The sequence below is a fragment of the Cervus elaphus genome, chromosome 23 (genome assembly GCF_910594005.1).
Source record: "Cervus elaphus chromosome 23, mCerEla1.1, whole genome shotgun sequence".
Taxonomy (NCBI): domain Eukaryota; kingdom Metazoa; phylum Chordata; class Mammalia; order Artiodactyla; family Cervidae; genus Cervus; species Cervus elaphus.
The window spans coordinates 79433418-79457965 of NC_057837.1; positions in this window are offsets into that span (position 1 = coordinate 79433418).

Sequence of the window (24548 nt, forward strand, 5' to 3'; positions counted from 1 at the left end):
TAGACCTTCTCTCATCTCCCAAACCAAGTAAATGGATGGGGAAGGATGCTGTCCATGTGCAGAACTCTCTCTATTCTTTGTCTCACATATTCCAGCTTCCTCTCTTCCTTCTCTGTATGGTAGAAATTTCTTCCTTAGACTCACCCTCGCAGAATCTAGAATGTAAACCCTTTCTTAGGGTTGCAAACTAGTAGGTAAATACCTGATAGATTTTCTGCAGGAGTTCAGTTTGCTCCTGCTCCTTGAAAGCCAGCTTTATATTCTTTCTCCCCATATCAGTTCAGTTCAGTTGCTCAGTCATGTCCGACTCTTTGTGACCCCATGATCCTCAGGCCTCCCTGTCCATCACCAACTCCCGGAGTCTATGCAAACCCATGTCCATCGAGTCAGTGATCCCATCCAACCGTCTCATCCTCTGTCATCCTCTTCTCCTCCTGCCCTCAATCTTTCCCAGCATTAGGGTCTTTTCCAATGAGTCAGCTCTTCACATGAGGTAGCCAAAGTATTGGAGTTTCAGCTTCAACATCAGTCCCTCCAATGAACACCCAGGTCTGATCTCCTTTAGGATGGACTGTTTGGATTTCCTTGCAGTCCAAGGGACTCTCAAGAGTCTTGTCCAACACCACAGTTCAAAAGCATCAATTCTTCGGCACTCAGTTTTCTTCACAGTCCAACTCTCACATCCAAACATGACCACTGGAAAAACCATAGCCTTGACCAGATGGACCTTTGTTGGCAAAGTAATGTTACTGCTTTTTAATATGCTGTCTAGGTTGGTCATAACTTTCCTTCGAAGGAGTCAGCATCTTTTAATTTCATGGCAATCACCATCTGCAGTGATTTTGGAGCCCAGAAAAATAAAGTCAGCCATTGTTTCCACTGTTTCCCCATCTGTTTGCCATGAAGTGATGGGACCGGATGCCATGATCTTAATTTTTCTGAATGTTGAGCTTTAAGCCAACTTTTTCACTCTCCTCTTTCACTTTCATCAAGAGGCTCTTTAGTTCTTCTTCATTTTCTGCCATAAGGGTGGTGTCATCTGCATATCTGAGGTTACTGATATTTCTTCCGACAATCTTGAGTCCAGCTTGTGCTTCCTCCAGCCCAGCGTTTCTCATGATGTGCTCTGCATATAAGTTAAATAAGCAGGGTGACAGTATACAGCCTTGACTCAGTTGTAAACATATAACTAGGCTTCCTCAGGGCTTCGCAGGTGGTGCAGTGGTAAAGTATCCGTCCACCAATGCAGGAGATTCAAGAGATGTGGGTTTCCTCCCTGGGTCAGGAAGATCCCCTGGGGTAGGAAGTGGTAACCGGTTCCAGTATTCCTGCCAGAATGATCCCGTGGGCAGAGGCACCTGGTGTACTATAGTCCAGGGGTCGCCACAGAGTCAGACACAGCTGAGCACAGGCTTCCTTAAGATGCAGGAAAATTCTGGAGGGAAGCAGACTGCAGTGAGAGTCAGTGGAGCTGTGACTCAGGCCGCGTTTTTTCATATGACTCTTCTGTTGATTGTTCATTTAGAGAAGAGAGAATCGAGAGAGAGAGAGAGAGAGAGAGAGAGATCCTTAGCTACTAGATCAGCACTTTGTATCTCAGCATAAAGCATGTAAATCATGCTTTCAGAATTACAACGTGATTCATTTTTTGCACAAATATTCATTTGTTGCTACTTGCCTGGGACATTTCATTTGACATTAGTTTGTGAAAGAATAGCCGTGTCCTTGCCCTCATGGAGCCTGTAATCTATCTGGGAGCAAAAGCGGATGGGCACAGGACAGTCGATGAAACGCTTATGCGTTGTGCTTGTTGCTGTGAAGGAAGCACAAGATGTTGAGGAGGGTGTCAGGGAAAGCCTGGGTGGGAAGGTGACCTTTGCCTGGAGACTTCTCCATGGAGTAAGGAAGAGCCAAGCATTGCAGGCAACGCAGGAGCGTGTGAAACACGCCTATCCCAGTGACAGCCAGAACAAAGTGAACATCCCCCAAGTACATTATTCAACACAACTGCACTTATGTGATGGTGATAGCCTCCAAAAAAAAGGTGGAAAGAAGTCTGGAAACTAATGCCTTCTCCGTGCCATGATGTGTGATGTGTGTTTGTTCAAGCAGTTTTGTTTTTCCACTTCCTCCTTTTCCTCATGCCATCATGCAGCTGCCTCACCTGAATGCCAGTCGCTAAATGAGGCGGCAGCTCTGGATCCAGGGAAACAAAAGAGAAGGTTGCCATGGTAACAGAGGCCAAGGAGAACAGCTCCTCCCCTCTCTCCAGAGTCCCTCTCACAACGGGAGGGAGGTGGGGCTGGCCTTCCAGCCTTGGGGCTGCCAGGGCCTTCCTCCGCGCTCGGCTAGATTCCCGACCATCCCTTTTAGCAGCTGCAGAAAGTTACTCCGTCCTAGGTTACCAAGAATGGAAGAGAGAAGTGAAAGAGCTTAGATGTTTCCTTCAGACTGGATTACAGGTCAGACTGGATACACTGCTTTGGAATTGCTCTGCGTGCCTTCTTTCCTATTGCTCCTTTCTCTTCCTGTCGGTCTCCATGCACGTAAAATATGCATTAGCTTGTGTCTGAGACAGGGCACCTGACTCCACCTACCAGGCGAAACTATAGAGCTCCCCGCAGGATTGTGATATGAGGAGCTGCCCAAAGTTCTATGACATAATCACTGTTGCCACTGTTGGGATGAGTGAGTTTTTGAAATATTCATCATGTTCTGATCAATTTTAACAGATCATGGTATCTGTAAAAAGATAATACTTGACAGCAAGTGAATTGAAGCCTTTTTAATTGGACTGAAGTTCCCTTGTGAGAATTTAATGTTTTTTTTTTTATTGACATTTCTAGGAATCTACCCCAGAGAAGTTGGAATCTCCTTATGAAATGCCATCCTCACCTATACTCACACCCAGAAATTACTCCTACTTCCAAGTAAAATTACAGTCTTAATTCATTCAGTCTTACTGTCCTCCTCCTTGGTCACCTTGAAGGCTCTGCAGGACTTTTAGATACTGCCTCTTGGCCCATCACTACTTATGCTTTCAGTTATGTTTGGAGACACAGTACAGAGACATGGGCAAAAAGCAGAGAATTTGGAGCCTGGTGGAACCAAGTCCTAGTGATAGCTCCGTTGCTTACTGCTTGGGGCTGGATCTTACCTTCTGACTCAGCACAGTTTTTACATCCACAGAATGGGTGCATAAATAGCATCTATTTCCCAGAATTATGGCGTGGGTTAAACGAGGCAGGGTGTCTAAAGTGGTCAGAGCGTGGCCAGATACTATAATGTTGTGAAGATGGCAATAAACGTCATGATGGTGGTGAGGATGCTCACCTTATCTGCCCAACAGGACCACAGTCTCCCCACGGACAGCGCTCAGTACCTCTTTCCCCTCTCCCACCTTCCCAAACAGCATGTGGCAATAATAGACGTATAGATATAACAGATGACTAAAATATTGAGTATATAATTAATTCTATTAGTCAAGCAATCTATTTCTTCATCCCAATTATGTATTATATTTATATGTATATGACAGAGAGAAAGAGAGGGAACAAAATAAAGATGAGTAATTTAAATATGGGAAACAAACTTAGCTAGGAATGGTAGCCCTACCACAGTCTCAACTTTGGCTCTGTGGGGATTTTAAGAAAAAGGGCAATAATGTCGTTTGTGGTATCCATGTTCCAGTGTCCTCTTATGCTTCGATTAGCCAAGTGAATTTTTTTATTTCTTATCACAATCGACACCAGGGACCCTATTGCTGGGAGCAGACGAGAACTCTCCACTCCATATGGAACTGTCCTCATAAGACTTTCTAATATTGCTTTGCTCAGCAGTTTTGAATTGTGGGTTCCATGGAGAGTGTTCTTCAGCAAGAGTGAAAGGTGATGCGGACATGTGCGTAAGTAAGTATGAATGTACAGTAATCACCCTCAACGTAATGTCTTATTCTTTGGGAGATGCTTCAAATGTTACCTGGTAGAGCCTTGAAAAGCGTTTTCAGTGCTGACACTGATAAGAACTAATCGGGAAGGAAGGCGTGAGGGATTGCTAACAGAGGCAGGCTGGTTGTGTGGATGGAGAGCTAGTTCCTGTGTGGACGCCGTGGGAGACAGAAAGCTGGTCCATTACAGATGCCAGCGTCTCTGTGTATACGCGCTCAGTCCCTTCAGCCATGTCTGGCTCTTTGCAGCCCGTGGACTGCAGCCCGCCAGGCTCCTCTGTCTGTGGGAGACTCCAGGCAGAATACTGGAGTGAGTCACCTTGCCCTCCTCCAGGGGATCTTCCTGACCCAGGGTTGGAACCCGCATCTCTTATGTCTCCTGCACTAGCAGGCGGGTTCTTTTACCACTGGTGCCTCCTGGGAAGCCTCTGTTTTCTCTGACTAGTGTTCAAAACCCCTAGAATTCCAAGAACATAGAATTCTGGATTGCAATGTTCCAGGTTTGACATACCATCCTGGTACGTCAAATTCTCTTTGGAGGAAGTCGTTGGAAAAGTGTCTGTAGCCTGTGGTGAAGTGTGGGGGGAATCATAATGCAGACCTTAAATATGTGGCTTGAATTTCTTTTACAATGTGGAAAAATGGTTATAACTAAAAAACCCTCTAAGTTTGTTATAACTAAAAAAAAATAAGTATATCATTTATGTGAAGCTAAAATATTATTAGCTACCATTTGAGTATTAACTTCCAGGGGCTGTTCCATATTTTATTGAAAAATACAGTAAAACACATAGGTCTTAAGTGTATTGTTCAATGACTTCTGAAAAATGTATACAATCCTGTAACCAATACTCCATGTAGAACCCCATCTTCTTATTAAGATCAATGCTTTTAGTTTATTTCTTTACTTTTACTGAAGTGACATTCATGTAACATGAAATTAACTGTTTCAGAGTGAACAATTCAATGGCCTTTCATACACTGACAGTGTAGTGTGACTGCTACCTCTGTTTAGTTCTTAAGCAGTTTATCACCCGAAAAGGAGACCCGGTACCCAGTGGCCGTCACCCCCCTATCTGCCGGCTCCCTGCCCCACCTTCCTGGCTCTTGGAAATCTCCCGTCTGGATATGTCTCTATACTCAGTTGCTTAAATCATATCCTACTCTTTACGGAGTAGCTCACCAGGCTCCTCTGTCCGTGGGATTCTCCAGGCGAGACTAGGGGAGTGGGTCGCCATGTCCTCCTCCAGGGGGTCTTCCCAACCCAGGCATTGAATTTGCGTCTCCTGCATCAGCAGGCAGATTCTTTACCACTGAGCCGCCAGGGAGGCCATGTGTTTCTATAAACGTGCCTATTTTGGATGTTTTATACAAATGGAATCGTACGATATGTGACCTTTTGTGTCTGGCTCTTTCACTTCACATAATGTTTTCAAGATTCATCCGGATTGTGATATCCTTTCCTTTTAATGACTGAATCGTACTCCACTGTATTTGGTTATCCAGTCATCAGCTGGTGGCCTTTTTGGTTGTTTCTACTGTGTGGTTATTGTGAATGCTACAGACATGCAAGCACTTGTATTTCTTTGTCCGGATATTTTTTGAATACTGTTTTTAATTCCTTTAATGCAATGTTTGTGTGTACCCAAAGGAAGATCAGTGCTTTTGAGGCTGCCGTCTCTGGTGATATATGAAGGTATCTGGTGGTCGTGCCACTGGGAAGGTTCCAGGAACGCCTTGGTTTGAGAAAGGATTGTGTAGTTCCTTTATACAGAATGCAATAGTAGAAAAGTGTCTTTGAGGTTAATGTGAAGGAAACATCATTTAAAACTTGCTTATCCATGTGGGAAAAGTGACCAATAGTTTATTTCAAAGCTCAGTGAAGCCTTTAGTAATCTGCTGAATAAAAATGCTCCGCCGAGGAACGTAGACACCAGAAGGCTTCTACATATGGCCAGTCTTCCGGAGTTTTGTCGAGCATTTTCTCCTGACATCTCATGTAATGCCCTCTGCGGGTTAAGTGCACCTCCTTGCCACCTTTCCTTTCAAGTTCCAGATAAAGTGCGGGATGCCCAGTGACATCAGAATTTCAGATAGTCAACAGATGGGTTTAACTTAAGTACACCTGAAATACTGCATTATTTGTTGTTTGTCTGATATTCAAATTGAACTGGGCATTCTGTATTTTTCTGTGCTCAATCAAGCGTTGTGTTTGTTGCCATGAGAGAGGGTGTCTGAATCGCAGTGAATTGTAGGGGACGCTCTATCAGCAGAGATGCTTTGCTCACTCATTTTCCTCTGAGAGAAACCATTTCCCTTTTTATATAAATAATGTAAAAATTTGGAGATAAAGTATGCGGGGCATAGGGAAGGTGAAATGGAGCCTTTACACTGTAAAATGCTTTCTCCCTGGCCCTAGTTCATTAGCGAAATCTAGTGATTTGAATTACCCAGCTAACCTCTTCCGCCACTATAGGATTATAAATCAAGTAGGTGGCTACTACCTGAAGGAGTTGCACAATTTTTGCAGGAGGTTCTCATCAAGGTAAGAAGGGCAGAAAATTTCCTCTGACTCTGCCGTGCCTACGTGGTGATGCTGGTACCAGCACTTTCAGTGTACACTATGCAATTCACTTGCTAAAATCAAAGAAACAAAACAGGAACATACTCAGTGCTTTCCCTAGCAGAGGGATGAATACGATGGCAGGGATCTCTGGGCAAATGGGCTGATGCTATGTAATACTCCTAATGCTGCCAGACTCAGGCAGACTCATTTGGATACAGAGAAAACTATTAAAGGTATTTATCTGTCTGTCTTTCTCCCTTTATTTTTGTCTGTCTCTGTGCCTTTATTTTGTGTGCAATTTTGAGAGATGAATTCCATTTTCTGTTAATTCAATGGCTGTCATATTGCATTACATCACGCAGCTCAGATCACAACAATGAGATGTTAGGGTTTAAATGAATAATATTGCAACACATCACTTGATAAAGCAGTGTGCTTAATCCTATCTAGCCTGCTCAGGTTTTCTGACTTCTGCCGGGTGCTCGGAATCTGCAGGCTCGGGTGGAATTACCCGAATTCAATTGCAAACAACCTATAATTGTGAGCTGAGTCCTCGAGCTTCATGATAGAAAGCACTACATTAATAGTTAGGCAGGTTTAACAAGTTGTGCACCTTACATATTTATATAGTTGGGGGTGGAGGAACAGAAAGTTTTGAGGTTTCTGAGTGCATTTCTCAGTCCTAGAAATAAACCTGACAAATAGCTATTCTTTACAGAGTTGCCTGATATGCTGTGTTAGTGGAGGTCACTGCAAAGATGGAAGCTGGGGGTGGGGGGTGTAGGTAGAAGAAGATCCTCTGAGATCTGCTCATGTTAACTTGAAATCCAGCCCCCTCCCCCTGACAGGTGACTGCAGCTTGAAGACCCAACCCAAACTGTTACAGGTTTGAAAGCCCGAAGAAGAAAACAGGTTTAAAGCACATAAAAAAATTCCTCACCCAAAGCAGATTGTTCTCACAGGGCTTTTTTTTCATGTGCAGATGCTTTCACTGTGAAAACAAAACAAAACAAAAAAATAACTATTCATTTTGGGAAGGAAGAGAGGCATTTTGGAAACCCAAATAATTAGTCAGTGGGCGCTCAGGGAGAAGTCTTCCTCCTGCCCGCTGACGCCCCCACGCCCCCACCCCAGGCTCTCTGGAGCCCCTGCCCTCTTCCTCAGGACGCATACATTTCCAAACACTGCCAGCCCTGGGTAAACAAACAGAGGTTTTGTACGTGGCCTTCATTAAGGTGGGTTGCCAATTGTCAAATTAGTTTCTGCCCGACCTGCCGAGTGCAAATGCAAATCCACCACCCCAGGCGCTGCCTCATTTACAGCTATTGATTCGTGTTTGACTGCAAGTTCAAAAAAAGTGGTCTTTGAAGCATCCGCCCCTCTGCCTGGCTTCCTCGGTCCAGGTGGCTCCTGGATCCCGGGCAGTCATTTTGATCTTTGTGTTCAGAACGCCAAGGAGGGTCATTCCAGGTAACTTGAAAGCAAGATACAATCAGGACAGATTTGGGAATGAGGTCTTTGCCTTGTCACTTTAATGCCGTCCGATCAAGTGGCAGTTTATCAAGAGCCACCTCACAAGGTTTTAATGAGCACGCTGCCTGTTCTTATACAATACTAATTAATCCCATTTTTTCACACTGCCGTGATTGCTTCATGAAATCCACATTGTTTTATACTCAGTAGCAAAGCGGCTCTTACTGATTAAATCTCCTTGCCTGCGATGGAGCCTGACAACTGAATTATACCTTGCTCAAAGTAATAATGGGTATCAGCTAATAAATACGGTTTAACACACACAAAACTATGCAGCCAAAATCACACCACAAAATAGGAGTTTGACTTATAGGCTCAGCAGTGTTTCATTAAACATCTGTATTATAATTCACTGGTTTTCCAACTGATGTAATAACTTAATTGATGAGAACAAAGACAAGCTTATTTATTCACCCAATTGCTTGCTTCTTGACTAACGTTTTTCCTGGGTGTTATTGTAGAAATAAATATGCAATATTCTTTTTATAGAAGTCTAATTTAGGTCCTTTTTTCTGCTGTTGAGAAGTCAGCATCACCATCTATATCTGACAATGTCTGGCTGTTTCGCAACAGAAGCATTTGATGGGGCGGGCTCTGGTGTTCACTCTGATGTCCAGACTGGCTGGCAGAGGTGAGAGAGGAAGGGCATTGCAGACCTCCAGAGTGCGCAGTAACTGTCTGGTGACGTCTTCCATAAAAGGAGAATGCGATCTCAATGGAAACACATTCACACACACGCATGCACACACACACACACACACACGCACACACACACTCACGCACTCACTTCATCCAGTGTCCTAAATTCCACCAATGCTGGGATGATTCTGCCTCGCTCATGAATGACATGGACTCATTCATGCCCAGCTTGTTTCTCCCCACCCTCATTTAAGGAGTACTAGAGACCAGTAAATTCAGTAACAAGATTACACGGTCATTTTTTTCCCCCTTGTATAAGATGTGTGTTAGCTGGAGACAGAAGTGAAAAATGGTGCAGTTTCATCATTCTTTTAGCTTTGGGTTGTGTGTCTTTTGGTTCAACATATTTAATAAATATGCAGAGAAAGTAAACCCTCTTGTTTCTCTTTCTGGGAGGCAGGGGTTTTACAATAGCTCCTCTTTCAGCTGACACGTCAGGGCGTCACCTCTGTGCTCTCCTCGCCTCCTGAGCTGCTCACACTGGTCACATATTGCAGTTGCCTGCTCAGTTTTCTGTTCACCCAAGGCTCTGAGCATGGACCATGTACAGTACTAATGGACCACTGGGAGGATGGGGCCTTTCAAATACTGTTTATTGAGCACTTTTTATATGTCGGAGCTGCTGCAGACCTTGAAGATACCTTGGTAAGCAAGAGATGCTGCCTGGGAGTTTGTACTGTCCAATTCAATACCAAGGAAGAAGGACAAGAATCAAGCAAGTACACTGTGATGTCTGACTTCGCCAAACATTATGAAGAAGAATAAAGCTGATAGGTATATTGTATGTGCTTTTCACTTAGTAAAAACTCATTCGATATGGATTGGATCAGTGCAAACTTTGTTATACTGATTCTACATTCTTGTGCTATGTCTATTCTGCCTTCATGACATGGTTCAAAAAGAAGTGATACAAGAAACGTTCCCTGGACACATTGTTATTCTTTTGCTTTGGCTTCATCAGGTCTACACTGGCCAAGACCCTCTAACTACCTGTTATGTATTTCCTTTTTCTGACCTCTTTGTAAAATTCTTCAGTGGAGGCCTGACTAGGTAGATTGTGTGTCTTTTGAAGATGTCACTGCAGAACCAAACAGTTTCCCAGCATCTACATCTCCTGCCTCTTAAACAAGTATTGTTTCTCTATTTCTAAGTATCTACAAGTTATCAATGTGATCACTGCATTGTTGTCTGGTTTAAATACATTTCTATGTGAATATCTCAGTCTATATGGAGGCAGCTTTGTTATTTAGGGTCACCTATTAAGAAGTTTCCTAGTTGAAACTGAATTCATCATATCCTAGGAGATAGTGTCAATTTTTCCCTGATAACCACAAGCCATATAAAATGGCATGAATGATAACTGCAAAATAAAAAGGGAGACTGGAAAAGGGATCTGGCCTGTTATCAATGAGTTAGACATTGCTGCCCCAAAGAACACAATGAAAAAGAATTTGGACTTATATACATGGCAGTGTTTCAGTAATCATTTGAATTGTAATTTATTTATTTTCCAGCTGATATAATAACTTAATTGATGAGTAATAAGGTGAGCTTTATTAGCATTCATCCATTTACTAAATTCCCAATTTAAATTTTCTCCATAGTTATGGGGGAAGTTTATATGTACTGTTGCTAAGGATTTAAAATTCTGAGATGGGGATTTCAGGCTATTATATGCCACAAATGCACCTTAAAAAGTGTATGAAAGTGTATGAGGAGTGCTTAAAAAGTTAGCAAAAACTAAGTCAGGAATGTAAGGTCATTTGGTCCAGCCCTCTGCCTCTAAGAAGCCCAATTTGCCTAAGATCCCTGAGACTGTAGAGTTGAACTCATTAATCAGAAAATACATATTATATTCCTGTTGCCATGAACCCTGGGAAAAGAGTGTGTTCACCTAAATTTGCACTTAACCAAGTCAAAAATGTTAGAGAAATATGTGACAACATTTGATGAACTTCAGGGAGGCAGCAATAAGCTCCTTTTTCCCTACGGATATTCTTCTCATTTTTCAATTTAGGCATTCAAGTTATCTGTGCACTTAAAAAATCAGACTTCGAAGTCTTAAAGGTAAAAAGAGCTTTTTCCCCCCTCCTTAGGCAGTTGGACCTGTTAAGAAAATCTGCAAAATGTAAAAGAGCTACACAGAAATCATCCAAAGCACCCATCTGTGTCGTTACACGCCCAATCACACAAAGGTGCACTGATGTTAAGGAAAAAAGTACCATTTCATTGTTCAATTTTTTTCCCTTGCATTTTGTTTCTTGATTATAATTATGATGTGTGAGGTAATGAGCCCACACATGACGGACAAGACAGAAAGATGATTTATTGTTTGGGGAATCTTTATGCAGGAAACATACGCAGACAACAGGGAATTAAGTCTCAGAATATAACTTATGAGACAAAATAGGGACCCGGGTCTCTTGCTTTGACAAGGTATAGTTGCATCCTGAGGGATATGGGTTAATTTAGGTGTTCCGAGGCTAGGACACATTGTATGTTGGGGAGCTGTAGGGATCAGAAAGCAGATTGTTCATTTGTACTCACTCATGTCTGACTCCTTGCCACCCTATGGACTGCAGCCCACCAGGCTCCTCTGTCCATGGGATGCTCCAGACAAGAATAATGGAGTGGGTTGCCATGCCCTCCTCCAGGGGATCTTCCTGACCCGGGGACTGAACCTGCATTTCCTGTGTTTCCTGAATTGGCAGGTGGGTTCTTTACCACTGCAGTACTCTCGCCTGGAAAATTCCATGGACAGAGAAGCCTGGTAGGCTACAGACCATGGGGTCGCAGAGAGTCAGACACGACTGAGCGACTTCACTTTCACTTTTTCGCTTTCTTTACCACTGAGCCACCTGGGAAGCCTGGGAAGTAGATTAGGAGGAAGGTGATGTGTTTCGGTTTTATTGAGAAACAGCCCTGGGGCTGTGGTTGTTGCACTCTTTGGATGTGCCATCCAGTTAGTGTCCAGGTGGGCCGTGGAATGCCGTCCGCGTGATGCTCATTGCTTCTTTTATCATGATGAGATTTGACTAGGTTTTAGTTTACTGGTGAATGCCTGTCTTCCAACCTGAGAACATGATTGGGAACAAGGGATTTGAGGCATTCTCAGCAACCAGTAAGTATCCATTTCTGACTCCTCTTCCTTTCTTTGCTCATCCTTAAAGCATTTTGTCCTTTTCACCTACCTCCTTCTACGAACTTCAAAGTAATTTTTTTAAAAAAGACTCCTACTCATGTGTTTTGCAAACAAAATGAGCCAATGACATTCAGTTTCATGATGAAGTAGACAATGCTTTGTCAGTTACCTGTGGCCGCAGTGAGCGGTGTTCGCTGACGTCCTCAGTCCTGTTTGCGGTTTGCTGTTTCTACTCATCTCCATCCCACAAGAAATCACCATAAAGGCTTAGAATCCCAAAGCAGAGCCTTCCCTTCTCTCCACTGCTGCTGTCGGCACTTAACCTCCCAGCCGAACTCTGCTCCTCCTCTTTCTGCTCTTTAATTTCCATGCCACGTGGCAGCTGAAACTAGGGTGTCTCACCAAGGGTTATTCAGATCAAATGTAACATGGATAGCATTGGTCCCCTGCTCAGGATGCGGCAATTACTTCCTGCTTCAACTCAAATACGACATCCCTGGTGGCTCAGACGGTAAAGCGTCAGCCTGCAATGTGGGAGACCTGGGTTCAATCCCTGGGTTGGCAAGATCCCCTGGAGAAGGAAATGGCAACCCACTCCAGTACTGTTACCTGGAAAATCCTATGGATGGAGGAACCTGGTAGGCTACAGTCCATGGGGTCGCAAAGTGTCGGAAATGACTGGGCAACTTCACTTCACTCAACTCAAATACAATCCAAACACCTTTCTATGGCCTCCAAGATCCCATGAACTCTAGTCTCCACCTCTCACAACTCTTCCCCTACTCTGCTCTTCATGCTCTCACCATTGCTGTATCTCCATCCTTCCAATACCAAGGTCCTTTTTGCCTTGGGGATTTTACATTTCCTGGACATTTCCCTTAGAACCCTCTTCCCAAGCTGCCTCCATTTCTCTGTTCGTATCTCATGACCGATCAATCTAGCGTTCCCCCTTCTTTAATCACCCCCATCCTGTTACTCTGACCTCATTACAGGTCCGTAGCTTCCTGAAGGCAGCGTTCTTGCTTGCCGCACACTGCCCTTCCCCAGAATAAGTGATGCCTGTTGTGTGGTGGGGCTTCCCGGGTGGCTCAGATGGTAAAGCGTCTGCCTGCAATGCATGAGGCCCGGGTTTGATCCCTGGGTTGGAAAGATCCCCTGCAGAAGGCAATGGCTACCTACTCCAGTGTTCTTGCCTGAAGAATTCCATGGACAGAGGAGCCTGGCGTGCTCTGGCTCATGGGGTTGCAAAGAGTCGGACCTGACGGAGCAACTGACACTTTCACTTTTTTATCACTTTCATGCGGTAGGGACTCTAATGTGTGTTATAAGAAACAAAGTGTAAATCCGGGTGGTTATGGAAAATCGTCCTTCTTGAACTGTTCTGAGACGTTGTGATATATTGGGAAGAGTATAGGAACATTCAGATCTGAATCTGATTCTTAACTGTGCCTCTTGGTTGCCTCACGCTGCCCTGTTTAAACTCTCTGTGACAGATGAAAGGTGACCACTGCTTGCTTACCAGCTCTTATTAAGAGACAGAATAGATTATTTCTGGCCTTGGCCACGTGACCTGCTTCGGCCAATGGAATATCATCGTCCTTTGTGAGGAGCTGTGTGACCTGAGCCTTCCTAAGCACAAGCCCGCTGGGGCTCGCCCTGACGGGACTCTGCCCTGAGACCACCATCCTGCAAGAAAGCCAGTCTGGCTCACAGAAGCGAACACGTGGAGAACCAAGGCGGAGGTGCTCTAGCTGACAGCCAGCAGGACCTGCTGGAATCTGAGTAAGGCTGAGTTAACATCACCACACACACCGCAGCCATCTAGTGAATGCAGTTGTACGAACACCAAACCAAACCACCAGAGAAGCTACAGGCCACCTACCAAACTGTGAAAGTTTTACCACATTTTTATTGTAAGCTACTGTTTATTGGATTGTTTTGCTATCCAAGACTGTTGGAGGAACAGCTCTGAGATAATAAAATTCTCGTCTAGTGCATTTTCAGTTCATAATAGGAACTCAGTCGTTCTTGGTTCTCTGTCATTATCCCTGTTCCGAACTTGACTGCTGGAATTTTTAAATTCAATCTGAGTGTGCCTTCTACTCTGATATGACCACATAGATTAATGGTATTTGTAAAATATGATCCAGTCATGCATGGGAGAGGCCTTTAGATCAATCAAACTCATTCCATGACCATTTATTAGGATGATCAAGTTTGAGAACTGAAGCATTGAAACAGATTGAAAAATACATGGAATGTAAAGCAACAGCTGCCATTTACTGAGCACCTATCATGTGTCTGGAGCCACCCTAAAGCACTGTGTATATATTGCTCTGTTTATGTTCAACACCAACTGTATTTTGCAGAGAAGAATACTGAAGTTTGTAGAAATTAAATAACATGTCCATGATCTTAGAGCTGGTAAATAGCAAAGCTCTAACTTAGATTGCGGTCTGTCTGACTCCAGATCTGTATCCTTCGACAGGGGGCTAAAGTCCAGTGTGGGAAGGGGGACAGCCTCTGATACAGGGGGTGGGCTGCTGGGATGAGAGAATACTGATGCAGGTAACATATGCCTCAGAGCCAGTACACACCGTGTCAGTTCTGAGTAGTATGGACGTTCAGACAAGGGCAGTTTAGGTCAGATTGTCCAGGGAAATTGAGGCTCTCTAGAGGAAGGAGGGTTAAGGGGGCCCTCCATGATCTACTACCTGTATTGGCTAGCATAGATTGTCAATTTAGATCCTGTGCTTAGAGTATTGTATGAATCACATATAATATTTAATACTCATGGCAACTCTATGCAGTAGGAATGATTGTGATCCTGTTTTCATATGAAGATATCAAGGCTTACGAAAGTTAAGTTACTTGCTTGAGATCATATAAACATTTGTTCATGAGTTTGGGTAACCTCCAGGAGTTGGTGATGGACAGGGAGGCCTGGAGTGCTGCGGTTCATGGGGTTGCAAAGAGTTGGACACGACTGAGCGACTGAACTGAACTGAACCAAAGCACTTGTTGGGAAACCTGGAGTCCCAACCGTGGTAATCTGAGCCTGGCACCATGGTGCAGTATCACCCTTGGAAGTGCTGGCTGTCTCCAGAAGACAAGTGGTATTTAGGGAAATTGGAACAGCAATGGGCAGAGGAAGGAGTGGTGTGTGTGTGTGTGTGTGCACGCGTGTATGTGCGTGTGCGTGTGTGTGCGTGTACCATCTGGATATACATGTTTGTGAGCATGTGGGTAGGACTGGGGATCAGCGAAGGATACTAGGGAGAGATAGCAATAGTTTAGCCCAGTGTTTGGAAAGAGTAATGGAACAGAAGTGTAGCTTCCTGCGGTAGGACAGCTTTGAGTGTGTAAAGACATGCGGTGAGAATTTACCATTGTCGACTATCCATTATCCACTTCCTGTTCCTTGGTGGCAGCGCCCTTGTTGGCGTCGTGAGAACCATGTTTCCTCCACTCTTGGAATCTGTGGCCTGGTTGGGATTCAGGGGGCAACCCGTGCCTGACTTAGCAGAGTCCTGGGTCCTCTGGGTCCTGGTCATTCGTCGCAGAAAGGCCCGTAGACCAGTCAGACCGCAGTGCAGGGCTACGCTCTGCTGTAATTAACCAAGATGAGTTATCGTCCGGAGCCTGGGAGTGAAGTCGACGTGGAAAAGAGCTGTGCTGAGAGATGGCAGGGTGTTCTGAGGCATTGTTCCCGCCCGGGATCAAGCCAGGACTGAATCAGTCCTGAGTAAGCCGGTGAGGCCCCATTAGAGAGTAAACCAGTTTGAGTTAAGGGTTTCTATTACTGGCCACAAGAAAAAAATCTTGATGTAAGAATTTAAAAAAAAATTTTTTTTAATTGATGTTTTTTTGTTGTTTTTCTTTTTTGCAAATACACTTAAACCTTTACTCACAAATTTGATTCAAAAAAGCCTCATATAAAATATAATTGAGGAGCAAAGAGATTTTAAGATCACTGGCTTTGAACTTAACAGACCTGTGTTCTAGTGTTGGTTCCACAGCTTTGTTTCACTGATGTGAAAAAACTGAAATTATTTGTGTGGTTTGGGATAAGTTACTACATGTCTCTAACTTATAGTTTCTTCATTTGTAAAATTGTAATAATGTTGTAATCACCACACCATGAATGAATGAATGAATTGAATGAATGATATTTTGAGTTGTGTTTTGCCTTTCAGAGAGTGAAGGTCATTTGGGAAAAGGTATCTATTAATACTTTGAGGAGGATCACTGGGAAGCAAAGATACATTTGTCCAGGGCTATAAACACTCTCCTGCCTGCAAGAGCTCTTACTAACTCTCCAAGTGTGCAATAGTGGTTAGGATACAGACAAATCTGTTGTTAAAACAGATACAAAATTATGCTGGCTTAACCAAAGCAGTCACTGGCCTCTCTCTCATGGAACGTTCCAGGAGGTCATTCAAGGTTGATATGGCAACTGAACAGTATCAGGAATGTGCCTCTTTTGAGCTTATTGCTCGCCACATCGGGGCTTCCCTGCTGGCTCAGCAGTAAAGAATCTGCCTGCAATGCAGGGGACGCAGGTTCAGTCCCTGGGTGGGGAAGATCCCCTGGAGTAGGAAATGGCAACCCACTCCAATATTATGGCCTAGAAAACTCCATGGACGGAGGAGCTTGGCGAGCTGCAGTCCACTGGGTCTCAAACTGTCGGACACGGCTGAGCACACACAAACAGACACACGCACACATACTCTCATCACATCTAGGGAGCAGCCGCATCCACATGATGCGAATCCCATCCTCACGACCGTACTGCCTTCAGAAGACAGGAAGGGAGAGAAAGGAGGGTGGCTGCCTTTCCTGTTAAGGGCATCACGCAGAATTCGGAAATTTTACATTCTGCTCATGTCTCATTGGCCAGAACCCAGTTCGATGATTAAGCTGAGATTCAAGGGAGCCTGGGGAACGTAGTCTTGCTGAGTGACCTCGTGCCCCGCAGAAACTGCTGTTGAAGGAGAAACTGTCAAAGGAGAGAGTAAAGATAGGGGACACCCCATTCTGCCACATCTATTGTCCTGTATTAGAAGGAAGTAACATACATTCATTAGCTCCAAAATCTGTTCTTAGTTCTGGGTTTCAGCCATTCCCTGGGCAGCCAAGTGGGCCCACTTCCATCTGGCTTCTGCTGAGAATCCTCTCCCCTTTGCAAAGAGTGTTTCATGCATGTGAAGCCCAGAAAGGCAGGGCCGTTGGCCTCTCTGGGGTGCGCGCGTGTGTGCGTCCAAAGTCCTTGTTCGGTGGAAGGCTAGCTCTTTGCAAGGCACAGGCCCACTTCTACTTTATATTAGTTTCTGCCTTATTTCATAATTTTTTAAAGAAAATTCTCCTTTCATGCAGGAAAATCTAATTATGCAGTGACAGCAGTTGGCTGACTCGGGTACAACACAACATGTCAATTTTCGGTTGCTTACACGGCCTCACAGAAACTGTTAGAAATTGTTTTGAAATCTGGCATACATTTCAGTCATGTTAATTCCCACAACTGTGCCAAACTTGATGAAATTTGGCTCCTTCGTGCTCCAGGGAAGGTGGGGGATTGGGAAAGGCGTGCTTTTTTTTTTTTTCCCTTCCTGGCGGTGACATCATCTCCTCATCCTCCCCGTATGATGAACAGTGTCCTCAAACAAGCCAAGTAATATGACTTTATATTTACAAGACTCTGTGACAAAAAGACTGGAGCTGTGCTGTAAAACGATGGAGGAAATACAGATGGCATCATGGTGTTTTTTTCTTTTTTTCTTTTTCCTTCCAACAGATTTGTGCCAGATGTGTGAATATTGATAATTTCTCTAGGGCTCAACTCAAGGCACAATATAGATTTCTGTTTGATGAGGGAAAGAGAGAGTGAGGATCCATCCTAGCGATGGTATTTACAGGAAATGTTTTGCCTCTTCTTCCAAATCTGTCAAGGCAGAACCAGAAATCCTGTTTCCCAAACGAGCCTCTGAGTCACCCTTTGTTCTGGACCCAGTTTTTATCTCCCCACTAGTTGACAGACTGGAAAACTCATCTGTGAAAACATGTGGTAGAATTCAAAACCGGCTGAATCTGTCTTTGTGTATCAATTGAGAGCCTGTGTGGTAGCAAAATCTTGGAGAAACATCTTAGGTATCCATTTTATCACAACATCTTCTCCTTCTAAACTTAGAAATAAAACATTTTAATTAAATAATCATTCTCAGCATTTTAAATGCAACTATGGAAGGAAAATAAACACTTCCAAAGCTTTTCTGGTTTCTTTTTAAAAATTACTCTATTATTTTACTATGCCTGACCCATTTTAGACTATGACTCCGAGAGCCATAATGTTTCAATAAATTTCAATTTCTTAGTCCAACATTGGTTTTTTTTTAAATATCAGAGAGAATTATTAAAAAGATATAAGGAGAAAACAGGAATATTTATCATTTCTAGAAAGATTCAACTTTGATCAAATAATTAAGCAAGTTGATTTCAAAATCAGTATAAGAATTTTTAAAAAAATTTTTGCCTTGGGTCTTCTGTGAAGCCATAGCTTATTTGCTATAGTTGAAATTTAAATTTGTCTTTGAGCTTCTTGGTAGCCACGGTGAAAATGGAGACGTGGTCACTTACATCGTGTTTGTTCATCAGAAAGAAGCTACTGCCTCTGCTCCTTAGGGATAAAGATATGTTTCTAACGTTGGGTTTTGTTCCTGGTTCTCAGCTGAGGGTAATGTTCTCCCTCAGGGATGTTTGGCAATGACATTTTTGGTTGCCACAACCCGGGAACGTACTATTGGCATCTTGTGATTAGGGGCCAGGAATGCTGTGAAATGCCCTACAGTGTCCAAGATGACCCCCTACAACAAAGAATTATCTGGCCCCACAGTTCAATAAGCCAAGGTTGAGAAACCCTGGGCTATAAAATCAATTAGTTAGGATGCCCCTAACATTCTCTATAAGAGTCCCACAACACATGGAATTGGAACAAGGCAAATTGGAGTTTAAATCCATGCTTCTCCACTTAACAGCTAAATATATAAATTTTGACACGTTAGTTAACTTAACTTCCTTAGGTCTCCTGTCCTGGAAATAATTATATAAATCCTACAGGGTTGTTATAAGGCTTAGCAGAAATAATGTTTATGGAACATCTAGCACAAGACTTGACACATTGTAAAAACTCAGTGGACGTTGGGGCTTCCAGGGTGGCACTAGCGGTAAGGAGTCTGCCTGCCAATGCAGGAGGCATGCGAGACACAGTCTTGATCCCTGGGCTGGGAAGATCCCCTTGAGGGGAAATGGCAACCCACTCCAGTGTTCTTGCCTGCAGAGTCCCATGGACAGAGGAGCCTGGCAGGCTACAGTCCATAGGACCACAAAGAGTTGGACATGACTGAAGCGACTTAACAAACATGAACAATGAATGTTAGCCTTTAGAACAGTCCCACAGGGCAGAGAGAGATACCAGGAGAGTGTTATTCCTTATGATACTGGTTTGGGATATGGCTGTGGGATGCAGCTTTATTATGAGCTGCTTCACCAATGGATAGACTTGAGAAAGCCTACAAATGTGGATGAAATATACATGATGACCTACCATAAAAGCCACCAAGGTGACGGTGTGGGGCTGAAACTCCTGCAGGAGTTCACAGAGCTGTTCCTGGGAGTCGTTGGCTGAGAGCTGCACCACATTCTCTAAAAATCAGGCAAGCAGGTGGTAGGACACATATTAAAAACCTATCTGCTTGGTGCCTTTGCCAGGTGCCAAGATGTTCACACAGTCCTGGTAGATTCACGTTCTAATACAAACAAGACAGCCAAGTCACATTCCACCTGTTGCAAAAATATTCAGAGGTCACTGTTTCAGAATTTAGGAGATAACTCTTTTGAAAACAGCAGCAACAACAAAGGAATCTGTAATTCCAAACGTGAGAACAACAACAACAACAAAAAGAATCAGTAGTTTTGTTACTATTTTAACTTATATAATAGGTTTTTTAAAAATGTGTTTATTTTTAATTGAAGGATAACTGCTTTACAGTACTGCACTGGTTTCTACCAAAATCAACACGAATCAGCCATAGGCTTACCCATGTCCCCTCCCACTCTAACACCCCTCCCTCTCCCCTCCCCACCCCACCCCCTAGGTTGTCACTGAGCCCCGGTTTGAGTTCCCTGCGTCATGTGGGAACTTCCCACTGGCGGTCTGGTTTACAAACGGTGGTGGATGTTTCCTTCTTACTACCGCCATTCATCCCACCCTGTCCGTCTTCCCTGCCCCCTCCAGCCATGTCCACAAGTCCCAGTGTCTGCATCTCCATGGCTGCTCTGCACAAAGATTCATCAGTATCCTCTTTCTAGATTCCATATCTGTGCATTAGTATACGATAATTATTTTTCTCCTTCTGGCTTACTTCACTCTGTATAAGTCTCCAGGTTCATCCACCTCATTAGGATTGACTCAAATGCATTTCTTTTTATGGCTGAGTAATATTCCTATGTATGTATGTCTCACAGCTTCTTTACCCATTCGTCTGTCAGTGGACACCTCGGTCGCTTCAGTGTCCTCGCTGTTGTACACAGAGCTGCAGTGAACACTGGGTTACATGTGTCTCTTTCAATCTTGGTTTCCTCGGGGTATATGCCTCTTAGTGGGATTGCTGGGTCAGATGGTGAACTTGTTCCCAGTTTTCTAAGGAGTCTCCTACTGTTCTCCATAATGGCTGTATCAATTTGCATTCCCACCAACAGTGCAAGAGGGTTCCCTCTCCTCCACACCCTCTCCAGCATTTGTTTGTAGATTTTTTGTTGGTGGTCATTCTGACTGGTGTGAAGTGATATCTCATTGTAGTTCTGATTTGCATTTCTCTAATAATGAGTGATGTTGATCATCTCTTCATGTATTTATTAACCATCCGTATTGCTTCTTTGGAGAAATGTCTGTTTAGGTCTGTTGCCCACTTTTTGATTGGGTTGTTTGTTTTTCTGGTATTGATTTGTGTGAGCTTCTTGAAAATTTTTGAAATTAATCCTTTATCAGTTGTCTCACTTGCTATTATTTTTCCCATTCTGAGGGTTGTCTTTTCACCTTGTTCATAGTTTGCTTTGCTGTGCAAAGGCTTTTACGTTTAATTAGAACCCACTTGTTTCCTTTTATTTCCATTACTCTAAGAGGTGGGTCATAGAGGATCTTGCTTTGATTTATGTCATAGAGTGTTCTGCCTGTGTTTTCCTCTAGGAGTTTTTATAGCTTCTGGTCTTACATTTAGCTCTTTACTCCACTTTGGGTTTATCTTTGTGTAAGGTGTTAGGAAGTGTTCTGATTTCCTTCTTCTACATGTAGCTGTCCAGTGTTCCCAGCACCACTTATTGAAGAGACTGTCTTTGCCCCTTTGTATGTTCTTGCCTCCTCTGTCAAACATAAGGTATCCATAGGAGTGTGGGTTTATCTCTGGGCTTTCTCTCCTGTTCCATTTGTGTATTCTGTTTTTGTGCCAGCACCACACTGTCTTGATGATCCTAGCTCTGTAGTGTAGTCTGAAGTCAGGATGTTGATTCCTCCAGCTCCAGTCTTCTTTCTCAAGACTGCTTTGGCTATTTGGAGCTTTTTGTGTTTCCATATGAATTGTGATATTTTTTGTTCCAGTTCTGTGAAAAATGTCATTGGTAATTTGATAGGGATTGAATTGAACCTGTAGATTATATTTGGTAGTATAGTCATTTTCACAGTATTGATTCTTCCAACCCAGGAACATGGAATATCTCTCCATCTGTATATGTTGTCTTTGATTTCTTTCATCAGTGTCTTATAGTTTTCTATATACAGCTCTTTTAGCTCCTTAGGTAGGTTTGTTCCTGGGCATTTTATTTTTTTCGTTGAAACGGTAAATGGGATTGATTCCTTAATTTCTCTTTCTGATATTTCATTGTTAGTGTATAGGAATACAAGTGATTTCTGTATATTGATTTTGTATCCTGTGGCTTTGCTAAATTCACTAATTAGCTCTGGTGATTTTCTGATGGTATCTTTAGGGTTTTCTGAATATAGTATCATGTCCTCTGCAGTGAGAGTTTTACCTCTCCTTTGCCAATCTGGTTTCCTTTTATTTCTTCTTCTTCTTTGATTGCCTTTGCTACCACTTCCAAAACTATACTGAATAATAGTGGTGAGACTGGGCATGCTTGTCTTGTTCCTGATCTTAGAGGGAATACTTCCAGTTTTTTTTACCACTAAAAATATTGTTTGCTGTGGGTTCCTCATATATGGCCCTTATTATGTTGAGGTAGGTTCCTCCTATGCCCATTTTTTAAAGAGTTTTTATCATAAATGGGTGTTGAATTTTGTTGAAAGCTTTGTCTGCATCTACTGAGATTATCATATGGTTTTTATCTTTCTACTTGTTATTATGGTGTATCACGTTGATTGATTTGTGTATTTTGAAGAATCCTTGCATCCCTAGGTTTTTTTTTTAATTAACTGCAGTATGGCTAGCTGCTGAAATCAATTTCAAAATTTCCATAGCTGAAGGCAGTAGACGTGCATATTCACACATGCAGCAGACCAGTCTTAGCATCCATAGTCAGTATGTGGATCACTTTATTCCCAAAAGTGGTTTGAGATCCGAGGCTTCTTCTAGCTTATGGCTCCATCATTCACTGCCTCAGATCCTTCAGTTTCTAGCGAGAGAAAGAGACAACAGAGGAGACATATGGGCTCCATAAACCACTCTCTGGATGTGACTCATGTCATATCTGCTCACATTTCACGGGCCAGAACCTGTCATCTGGCCATTTCTTGATGCAAGGCTTGGAGGCAGAGCCCTGGCTGGCCAGATACCACCGTGTAGCAGAGGAGACAGTGGACAGTATATCCTCCATTACCACCAGGTACTAGTGCAGTTTTGTTAATTAACTTCTGCTTGGAAAAGCTATTTCCATTTTGAAAGCAAGGATAAAATACCCATGTCTAGAAACCATCCGTAAGATTCAGTTCAGCCCTTCTCTTTTCAGCAGTAGGAAAAATGTAAAAAGTGGACATGTGACAAGTTTGATAGACTGGTAAAACTCTAAAAAGGCCATTATTCAAATATTTATGGATCCTTTTAGCTAATGGATTCAAATTTATAATGCTGCACTTGTCAACAAGATAATTTTGCAAAAACATTAAAGGCTGAGCGGTTCCGTCCCTTCTAACCCTGAGGCCTCTCTTCTCCCAGCAAATGAGCAGCTGTTCTCAATGAAAATGGAGCACTCATGCTCACTGTGTACTTCTGAGACCCCCTGCTCCACGTGTGGCAGCCTCTATGCTGCGCTTCAGGGAGGAAGCTGACATGTTATGAGATGTCCAGAACCAGACTAAGGCATCCATTTATCCAAAAAACAAAGAAAAGCGATATGGTGTGGCTATGGACACCTTGGACAATAGGTAGATTATTACAATAAAAAGTGAACACTAAATCACTATAACAAAGAGCACTAATTCTCATCCACCGTGTCATCTAAGTTCATAGTAATAAATATCTGATAGAATTTTTGGTGTTAATATACTAACAAATAGACTAGATCATGGGTAGTGGGCATGAAGTGACAAATAGAAGAGTTAAATAGCATTTGTGGAAAAACAGATCTTGTAGAGAGATTTATATGTTAGTACCTATGTTTGCAAATACTTTATATTTATTTATTTTTGGCTGCACCAAATCTTTGTTGCTGCATGCAGGCTTTCTCTGGTTGTGATGCATAAGCTTCTCTTCACTGTGACTTCTCTTGTGGAGTGTGGGCTCTAGAGCACATGGGCTTCAGTAGTTGCAGCTCCCGGGCTTGAAAGCCCAGCCTCAGTAGTTCTGGCGCCTGGACTGAGCGGCCACATAACATGTTGGATCTTCCCAGGGATTGAACCTGTGTCCTCTGCATTGGCAGATGTATTCTTGGTCACTGGACCACCAGGGAAGTTCGGGGAACATTTTATATTTGGCTTTAAAATGTTTTGTGTCAATAGAATTAAAGTCTCAATGAGTGTGATATTTTGAGATGCCAGATTGAAAACAGAAGAGACTCTACAGTTGTGATACTCCAATAATCAACAGAGAGAGGGAGAAATTAAGGGAGCTTGAGAAGAGTTTATTTGGAGAACACAGAATAGAACTGTGCATGTTTGTGTGTTGGGAAGAGTGGAAGACCCTCACAGGGGTCCAGGGAAGACTTTAATTCTGAAATTTTCTTGTCTGGGGGTGGGGCATGGAAAGAGGCTTCACTTCTGTATGGTGGGCAGGAGCTAGAAATATGCTTCTTGTACAAAATCAAAGGTCAACAGTTAGTAAAAGCAGAATTCAAGAAATTCCCCCATCTTTCAAGGTCACCTTAAGGAAACTCATTAGTTATCCAATGTCATAGATGGCTAAAACTAAATATGAGAAATCTGTATCCCAAACCTGCTTCATGAATGGGTGTGGAGTCCACTCACTGTTGGATAAGATTCCCCCATGAAAGATCAACACACAAAAAGTGACAAAATGAATCCCCTCAAAACCATTGATAAGGGAACTATCTGCAAAAGATTTACAACAATATGTTAAAATAGTCAAAGTGAAGAAGCCACATGTAGAATTTGTAATCAAAGTTTATGAAAAGCAATTGAGCCCAGTTGATATAGCTAACAG